The sequence below is a fragment of the Engraulis encrasicolus genome, chromosome 24 (assembly GCF_034702125.1).
Source record: "Engraulis encrasicolus isolate BLACKSEA-1 chromosome 24, IST_EnEncr_1.0, whole genome shotgun sequence".
Taxonomy (NCBI): Eukaryota; Metazoa; Chordata; class Actinopteri; order Clupeiformes; family Engraulidae; genus Engraulis; species Engraulis encrasicolus.
In genome coordinates, this window is record NC_085880.1 from 147,501 (window position 1) to 157,500 (window position 10,000).

Below are 10,000 nucleotides of genomic sequence, written 5' to 3' on the forward strand. Positions count from 1 at the left end.
GTGTGTCTGTGTGTCTGTGTGTCTGTGCATGGGTGCACGCGTGTGCTTTGGCCTGTGGCGTCTGTGGGATCATGTTGCATGAGATGTATGTATGAGGGAAAGAAAGAAAGAGAGAGAGAGAGAGAGATGAGCTAACACTCATAACAAGTTTAGTTGTGGCTAGCTTGTACATGTCACATTAAGTTCACTAAGTGTGTGTGTGTGTGTGTGTGTGGTCTGAAGCATGGACGTCAGCATAGATGTCTTTGATAAGTAACCACACTTGAACGTGGCCAACAGCAAATATACTCATTGTGCTAAATGCACTGCAAAATGCACTGTCAACGCTCTACTTCAAGCTCATCAGTGTTATCCGTCACCATTAGCGGGCCAGGCAGAGTAGCCTACAGAGCAGCAAGCAGCATGCTGCTACAACTAGCCAGTGCTGCTAGCCAGTGTGTGGTAACCCTCAACGTTGCCTGGTAGGGCACAGAGCTTCGCTATCTTTGACAGGCGCTGGTGTAGTGTGTGTGTGTGTGTGTGTGTGTGTGTGTGTGTGTGTGTGTGTGTGTGTGTGTGTGTGTGTGTGTGTGTGTGTGTGTGTGTGTGTGTCCAAAACCTCCCCAGTGTGTGTGTGAGTGTGAGTACTGGAGGATATAGGGCCAGAAGGCTTTGAGGGGGGGCCACCTTGGGGACAGTATCCTGTGCTGTTGAGTTGAGCCGTGCTGTGCTGTGCTGTGCTGGCTGCTTGGCTGAGTGAGAGAGTGTGGCTGGAGCGATTTGAGATGTGTCTTGTGTTCGTTAGCTGTCTCATGAATGTTGATTGCTACACTCAGAAGTGTTCTAGTGTGTGTGGTGCGTGCGTGCAAGGTCCTTTTCTCTCAGCCTCAATGCCGTGGGGGTCATTGAAGACGACTGGGAGGTTTTCAAGCCAAAGCTCTTAGATTTGCTACCCTCATTTGCAAGGCTTTTGTGTGTGTGTGTGTGTGTGTGTGTGTGTGTGTGTGTGTGTGTGTGTGTGTGTGTGTGTGTGTGTGTGTGTGTGTGTGTGTGTGTGTGTGTGTGTGAGAGAGAGAAGGGGGGGCGGGGGGAGTGTGAGTGTGCCTGCTGGCATGTGTGCTTCCAGTGTTGATGTGCCTAGGCTGAGGCTTCCTTAGACAGCCTGTGTGTTTTGTGTCTGTGTGTGTGTGTGTGTTCTTTCAGTGTTGGTGTGCCGAGGCCGAGGCTTCCTCAGAGCGGCTGCTGTGTGTGTGTGTGTGCTGTGTGTGTGTGTTTGTGTGTTTATGTGTATTGGGGGTTGGGAGGGGACCAAAAGATCGAGGAGAGAGGCAGAGGGAAGAATGGGCCGGTTAGCCATGGCTGTCTTTGTGTGTCTGAGCACACAATTCATTTTAATGGCCACCTATTCTTCTGCTTGCAGCCTGCAGTCATAACCACCACCATGCCCCTGCGTGCTGAATTCTAAACACTGGGCCTGTTTGAGTAAGAGGTGTGTGTGTGTGTGTGTGTGTGTGTGTGTGTGTGTGTGTGTGTGTGTGTGTGTGTGTGTGTGTGTGTGTGTGTGTGTGTGTGTGTGTGTGTGTGTGTGTTTGTCTGTGTGCGTGCATGCAGGTGTGCCTACTGTGTATACAGGTTGCACTCCTTCTTTAAGATGCTCTTATCAGATGACTTGCAGATGCTATTGTTTTTCCTACCAGAAATATGGGTTAGCACACAACGCACATACTTATGCGTCTTGTTCCAACGTCGAGCCTTGGTAAATATGTTAATTGTACCGAATCATAGCGAATTGCGTCACTGCCAGATACATTTTAAACAATTGACTCTCGTTCCCTGAAAGTAAAGTAATTGTTTTGTAACAATTGCTACGTTATGAATGTAGAAGTAGGTAGTAACTAGGTACTAGCATTGTTTCCGAAGTCATTTCAGTTGTAATAACAACCTGTAACGTCCCCTTGTCAACAGCTTGTGAAAAGGTTAGCATTAGTTTAGGATGCATCAGACACCAAGGGCACTCATGTTTGTGATTTGTTACCATCTTGCCAGAGGCAACGAGATATTGCTATGTGGATTTTTCCAACACAACAGATGCTTTTCAACAAGCATACGCACATACACACACCTACACACTAACTCATACACATACACACATACTAGAAAACATGAATATACACACACACACACACGCAGATGCACACACTTTAATGCATTCACACACACGTGCGCGCACATGCACACACACACACACAGAGATGCACACACTTTTGTAAACAAACATACGCACGTACACACACACACTCACTCACAGATGCACACACTTTTATAAACAAACATACACATGTACACAGACACACACACACACACACACATATACACACACACACACACGCCTGCCAGGATGCCATTAAAGACACGGCGTGATGGATTTAACACCCCGAGCGGGGCCGCGGTTAGGTAGGAATGGAAAGTTCAACAGAGGAAGTGATGAAGGGATCAGCAGATCAGGGCTAGGAGGAGGAGGAGGAGGACGAGAAGACGCAACAAGCAACAGGGTGGTTGGCTGGTGATTCACTCGGCAGATATGCAAGCACGGCAACACCGGCCTTCCCTTTTGTCTAGCACAACGCAAGCCAACGCAGTGTGGCAGAAATTGCAGAAGCGGTACCAGTGATATCATCAGTCAGATGCCAGATTGAACAAAAATGTGTGTGTGTGTGTGTGTGTGTGTGTGTGTGTGTGTGTGTGTGTGTGTGTGTGTGTGTGTGTGTGTGTGTGTGTGTGTGTGTGTGTGTGTGTGTGTGTGTGTTCATGTGTGTGTGTGTGTTCATGTGTGTGTGTGTGTTCATGTGTGTGTGTTCGTGTGTGTGTGTGTGTGTGTGTGTGTGTGTGTGACTCGTTTCACCTCATTTGGTGTACTGACATGACATGAGAGATCTGTGGTAAAATCAGCTGATGAACAACACAGATGGATTGTGGGTACAGGTGGGGTTTGCTTTGCGTGTTTTATGTGAACATGGTGGCATGTGGTATGTGTGTGTGTATGCATTATTTACGATCAAACGTTGCACTGATATGCCGTGGATGGTGGAAGTTCCCTTCCCTTCTCCTCTCCTCTCTGCCGGCCTCTGAACAGGGTTAATGCCAGGTGCCAAAGCCAAGACCCCACTTACACTACTTATACAGGCGGGCGCCTGGCCTGTACGGTCACACAAATTCACACCCTTAGCCACACAAGTGTGGCGCGCACACACGCACACACACACACACTTGCACAGAAGCACCTGAGGCATGCAGTCTGGCTCTATATGTGCACAGGAGGAATGTGTGTGTGTGTGTGTGTGTGTGTGTGTGTGTGTGTGTGTGTGTGTGTGTGTGTGTGTGTGTGTGTGTGTGTGTGTGTGTGTGTGTGTGTGTGTGTGTGTGTGTAAGGGGGGGGGGTTGACTTCTTAGGAGATGGATTAGATTCCTGAAGGGCACTCAGCTCTAGCCACAAAACCACCCAGCGACCTGAGCAATGCTTTGAGCTCTGAAAGCATACTTGCCAGGATTCACCCACACTACAGTACAGTACCGTATCTTAATTCAACTCTGAATGTAGACGGCAGGGGTGTAAATCACAGCCTCCATGATAATACGATTTAATAATGATATCTTATTATTCGATGCGATGCGATTATTTTCGATACTTAAGAATGTCCCACTATACGATACAATACGATTTGATTAGACTTTTTTCCAATTACTTTTCCACGTCTATTATGTTATGGACCTAGGGCATTGGGCAGGGGCCAGCAATTCGATTATTTTCGATACTTAGGAATGCCCTGTATGATAGTCGGCACAGGTCGTTCCATCCTGCTGTTTGATGAGCTTTATGGGCAAATTGACCCTGTGTCTTTGGTGGTCACCACAGTCTTGTCTGTCCTGATGTGTGGCATGAAGGCACAGGTACATCGCTAACACACATCTACATGTCGACAATACTGAGATTTATATAGCAACGATAGCTCTCAAAAGCATGTTAATTCAAATGCAATGATCGTGTGTGAATGATGAATGAATGAATGAATTTATTTAGTCTATTAGATGTAAAAACATTGTACATTAACAATAACCATACATTGAAAGGGATAAATAGACAGGAATGTACACAAAAAAGTCCGAAGACTTATTTCCATTGTGGTCATCATGTGTGACATGATGATTGATGAAGGGCATGCTGCCCGAAACGTTACATTAAAATAAGTGAAATCGTCAGATTATATCACGATTTATTGATACATTTCGATCATTATTTACACCCCTACTGAATGTAGACAGTAGGACCCAATAGACTTGTCAAACTCACTTACAGTGCAAGTGTTAACTCAACACTGATGGTTGAGAGCTTTGAGCTCTGAACGCTTTGAATGCTTGCTAGGATTCACCTACAAAACACAGTACATGTTGTTGTGTTAATTTAACAGCGAGAAGAGTGTCAAATTCGACTCTCAAAGTGTTAAGCACAGTAGAATTGAATGTACTGTAACACTGCACAGTGTTTACACATTACTCTGTGTGTGTGTGTGTGTGTGTGTGTGTGTGTGTGTGTGTGTGTGTGTGTGTGTGTGTGTGTGTGTGTGTGTGTGTGTGTGTGTGTGTGTGTGGTCGGGACGGAGTGTTCCGTGGTTAACACTGTTGGGAAATTTGAAGTAAAATAGGTTTTGAGAGGGGGAGAAATTCCTGTGGTTACAGCCATTTAAGAAATGCCCTTGTTCAGTAGTGGGTGAGCCCAACATTAATGCAGCTCTCTGTCTCTCTGTCTGTCTCTCTCCCTCTCCCTTGATACTTGTTACCAGTCTGCTGTGTCGTGGGTGGCATTGGGGATAATGTCAGCTAAGTCCATGTCTCAGCTACACTTAGAATTCTTGCAGGTTGTGTGTGTGTGTGTGTGTGTGTGTGTGTGTGTGTGTGTGTGTGTGTGTGTGTGTGTGTGTGTGTGTGTGTGTGTGTGTGTGTGTGTGTGTGTGTGTGTGTGTGTGTGTGTGTGTGTGTGTGTGTGTGCATACGTGCATGTAAAGGGTTTCCAGGAGTATCACACACACACACTGACACACACACACACGGCAGCGGTGACGCCACACCACACCACACAAATTCCTCCCAGGTGCTTTGTAACCCAACCCAAATGGGATGGGACACCCAACACCAGTCAGCGCCTGAACAGGCGTCATTTAGGTGACCATTCATCTGCCAGAATAAAAACCCAGGGCCAGCCAAAGTGCCATGCCTGTGCAGTTCTGCCTCTGCCTGTGCGAAAAACACAAAGGACCCAGGCAGCAGGGCTGCTGACAGCTTTGGCTGGGTCTGGGACAAACTCATCTTAAAGCTCCCCCTCCCCCTCCACTCAATACATACAATGTAATGGGGACGCTATTCTGGGCTGTGTTTCTCGAAAGTGTACTTGTTAGCCAGGTAGCAACTTCGGCGGTTGCCAATGGCATATTGCATTGCTAACAACAAAAGTAGCTAGCGTAGTTAGCAACTATGGTTTCAAGAAATGCACCCCTGGGCCTCTTGTCGGATTGTGCTCTGGTTTATGTGTGAGTGTGTTTTGTCATGTTGCCGGAGGGGTGTGTGTGTGTGTGTGTGTGTGTGTGTGTGTGTGTGTGTGTGTGTGTGTGTGTGTGTGTGTGTGTGTGTGTGTGTGTGTGTGTGTGTGTGTGTGTGTTGTGTGTGTGTAAGGGGAAGGGAGTGTTAGACAGGTTCGTGACAGAGTGAGCTATGCATTCGGTAATGACTGTAATAGAAGCTAGGCAAGACCCATGCTGTGTGTGTGTGTGTGTGTGTGTGTGTGTGTGTGTGTGTGTGTGTGTGTGTGTGTGTGTGTGTGTGTGTGTGTGTGTGTGTGTGTGTGTGTGTGTGTGTGTGTGTGTGTGTGTGTGTGTGTGTGTGTGTGTGTGGCTGTCCTCTGACCCGTGCTGTTCATAGTTTGTGTGTGTGTGTGTGTGTGTGTGTGTGTGTGTGTGTGTGTGTGGCTGCCCTCTGACCCGTGCTGTTCATAGTTTGTGTGTGTGTGTGCGCGCGTGTGTGTCTAGTTTCCCTGTGACCCGTGCGTTCCATAGTTTGCATAATCAGACCTCAAATCATTAGTTTAACCCCTGAGCTAGCTGTCTCTCGTAGGCATGCATGCAGTCTGTGTGCTGTGTCTGTGTCTGTGTGTGTGTGTGTGTGTGTGTGTGTGTGTGTGTGTGTGTGTGTGTGTGTGTGTGTGTGTGTGTGTGTGTGTGTGTGTGTGTGTGTGTGTGTGTGTGTGTGTGTGCCTGCCTGCGTGCGTGCGTGAGTGTGTATTTCACTGTGTTAATTCAATAGGGTAGGAGGACCAACTTGGAAAGTGTGAAATGTCACTCTAAGTGTTGAATTAACATTGCAAAATATGCTGTGTGTGTGTGTGTGTGTGTGTGTGTGTGTGTGTGTGTGTGTCTGTGTGTGTGTGTGTGTGTGTGTGTGTGTGTGTGTGTGTGTGTGTGTCTGTGTGTGTGTCTGTGTGTGTGTGTGTCTGTGTGTGTGTCTGTGTGTGTGTCTGTGTGTATGTGTGTGTATGCATTTATGCACACTCTGGGTGTGTGGGGTGGTTGCGTGCGTGTCAGTGCCGAACACAGATATTGTTAGAGTACACAGCAGAGTTAGCTAAACTAGGTGGCAGCTTAACAGTCAACCTCGAGTGAACTTGACTTGACAGTAGGCCTAGTAGATCTGTCCTTCCACTGCTCTGCTCTCTCTCTCTCTCTCTCTCTCTCTCTCTCTCTCTCTCTCTCTCTCTCTCTCTCTCTCTCTCTCTCTCTCTCTCTCTCTCTCTCTCTCTCTCTCTCTCTCTCTCGTCCCCCATACAGAAATGTAATATGTGCCAATATGTGAAACATGCTGTATTTGTAAATACAATACATAATACTTGGACATACAGCAAGTACATGACCATGTATTAAATTTTTATATGGGAATCAATTGGTACAGTATTTTGTTCCTAGCGTGGTGAGTCTCACTGTGTTTTTGTTTTCATTCCTCATACAGTAATGTGTAAATACGATATGTGCTTGCGTGTCCTATTAAAAACATACATACCGGTAAATAAAAGCATACTGTACATACTTAACCCAGTAAGACATTGCCCCTCTTATAAATTACCGGAATGGCACTGACCAAATCGTAAAGTCCCTGTGCACTGTCATAGTGGTGTAGTACTAGGGGTGTAACAATGCACTCAACTCATGATGCGGTTTGTATCACGATTCATGACCTACGGTTCCATAAACCCCACGATTTCTCATTTGCCAACATTATAAAATGTATGAATAAAAACTTATAGGAATAGGTTACAAGAGGCTACTGATCATTTTAAAAAGTTTCTATATGACTATGATGATGCTTGGAAGCACTATCACTTCATATCATGTTGTTTTCTGGGTTGATGGGTAAGAAAACATTAAAAGAGCGTATCACGATACTGCCTCCTTGTATCGCGATACAGTGTTGTGACTCTGTGTATCACGATTTCTCGGTTCGATACAATATTGTTACAGCCCTGTGTAGTACTATGATAGTAAAGTGTTTTCAATGACTATTACAGTGTTCTACTGGTGGATTGGCGTGTGTTAAGGGACTACACATTTATAAAGTAGTATATGTATGTACTGTACTAAAATGTGCATACATGCATGGCCATTTTTTAATGAGAATTGCCACAATAGTTTGGTCCTAGTAGTATGCCTCATTCTCATTCTCATTCTCATTCAGCTGTTTCTGGTTCCTCTTTTTAAGCCGTTTTGGTCGGCTGTCCTCATTTGTCATGCATCAGGTTTGTTGACGCAGGAAGGGAATAGTTGTTAAAGGCCAACTTCCGATAAAACACAGTTTTACTCACTCCTTTCGAAGATCGGACGGTCACCCCAAGTTAAACTCACTTGCAAGGCTCTCATAGCGGTGCATCAACTCGCCTGGCTGTGTTTCCCGGTGTTTCCCAATTGACATAAATAATGCAGAGAAACGAGCGAATCACGAAAGCCTTTCTGTGTTGCGTCACGTCGAAAGAAGGCGTTGCCCACAAAGGTTTATGTCGACCCATTTATCTAAAAACATGTCGAGTAATTTTTTTCTGCTTGTTTTCAAAACAAGCAACGTCTGGTGGCCCGAAACCTAGCTTAGCTTAGCTATCAGCTGGTTGCTACTCTCAGGTACACACACAGCACAAAGCCTCATACATACAGCAAGCCCACTCTGGTTGCTCCGTGCCTGCAGCTCGCCTAGGGGTCGCTGTCGAAAGAGCACAGCCCTGAATGGAGCCTGCACTCCTCCGTTAGCGCCCCTATAGTGCAGTACCACCCGGGGAAGTGGCGACTCTGCTTCCCATTACATTCTCTCAAAGAACAGGAGGACTGAGCCAATCAGAGACGCATTTCCACGAGAGCAGGAGGAGTGAGCCAATCAGAGACGCATTTCCACGAGAAACACGGAACACCCTCTCGTTTCTCCACAAGTCACCTTCCTAGCTTACAAAAATGGCTTGAAACAAAGCAACCAGAACGTTTTTCAAAACGTAACACATTCAATAATAATGGGGAACACAGCAATATTAATGAAATGACGTTGAGAGGCCATCTTTAAGAACAGTTGCTAAAGATACAAGTACATGATGGTCCTTTGTCTCAGTATTTGTCAGTCTCAGACCTTCTCTCTTCCCTGTCGCTCTCTGTCTGTTTCTCTCTTTCTCTCTTTCTCTCTCTCTCTCTCTCTCTCTCTCTCTCTCTCTCGCTCTCTCGCTCTCTCGCTCTCTCTCTCTTTCTCGCTATCTCTTTCTCGCTATCTCGCTATCTCTCTCTCGCTCTCTCGCTCTCTCGCTCTCTCTCCGTCTGCACATCATGCTGTACATGAGAATGGTGTATGCGTGTATGCACCTGTGTGTGTAGTGTACTGCAGCATGGGTATGTGTATTGGCCCCCTTCCCTATCTGTAGTAGTGTAGTCAACGTGGTTCTGTCTGGCCTGTCTGTGCTGTGCTGTATTTATGGAGTGGATTAACCAGTCTGGTGGTGGTAAAGTAAAGGGTGCGACCCAGCTTCCCGCCAGTGTTGCCAAATACTTTGGTTTCCTGCCCAATAAATTGATCATCTGCGGGTTACAAAAAAGACATTGGCAGGTTTTCAAGTAGATTGATGGGTGTGCACAGAAACATGCTGTAATCTAGTTCAAATTGGGTATAATGGAGTGCCTCCAGGTGTTTTTTTGAGCATTTTGTAAGGCTACATCTGGCAACCCTGCTTCCCACTCCTCTCCTCTCTGTTCAGCTATAGGGATGCACCGATACGATACTGGTATCTGTATCGGCCCCGATAGTTTGTCATTATCCTCGTACACATACTCGTCAAACACTTGCTGATACCAGACACCGATTGCCTGGTTACCACCAGATCTAATCACAAGTGAGATTCTTTCAGATCGAAACGATTGTGTAGAGCTTAAGGCAGTATGAGAGTTCCCAGGCTAAGGCACCGATACTGCTATTACATGAAACATCTGTTGACGTGAACGCAGCACAGGGAAAAAAGCGCTACCTCAGTCATGTGTATCCAAAATTTAAATCTATGTGGAAATGGACAACAAAACAAATACTATCACAGGTGGGAAAAGCATATGAATGCAGGCATTAATGCATTTATTTTCATCGTATGTTGAGGTATTGGTACTCGTCATCATCAAGTACAAAAATGAATGTACTCATACTCGTATCAAAAAAAGTTGCATGGTGACTTGCATCCCTACTCAGCTCAGCTTTACCCTGTTCTACTCTGCTGGGGTGCGTTTCTCAAAAGAGAAGTTGTTAGCCTGTTAGCAACTTCGGTAGTTGCCAATGGGAAAATGCATTGAAAACAACAAAGTAGCTAATGTAGTAAGCAACTGTGGTTTTGAGAAATGCACCCCTGTGCTGTGCTGAGCTCTGCAGCTCGCGTTTCTGCTAGAATGGCTCTAGCAGCTGTGGGTTGCTGGGT

The 10,000-nt window shown here is 46.1% G+C and overlaps 1 protein-coding gene across 2 annotated transcripts in view; it reads left to right on the forward strand.

Annotated features, from left to right (window-relative positions):
- The window catches only part of fam53b (family with sequence similarity 53 member B), a 31,061-nt gene that overhangs the window by 1,687 nt on the left and 19,374 nt on the right, over positions 1-10,000 (forward strand). The window lies entirely within an intron of this gene.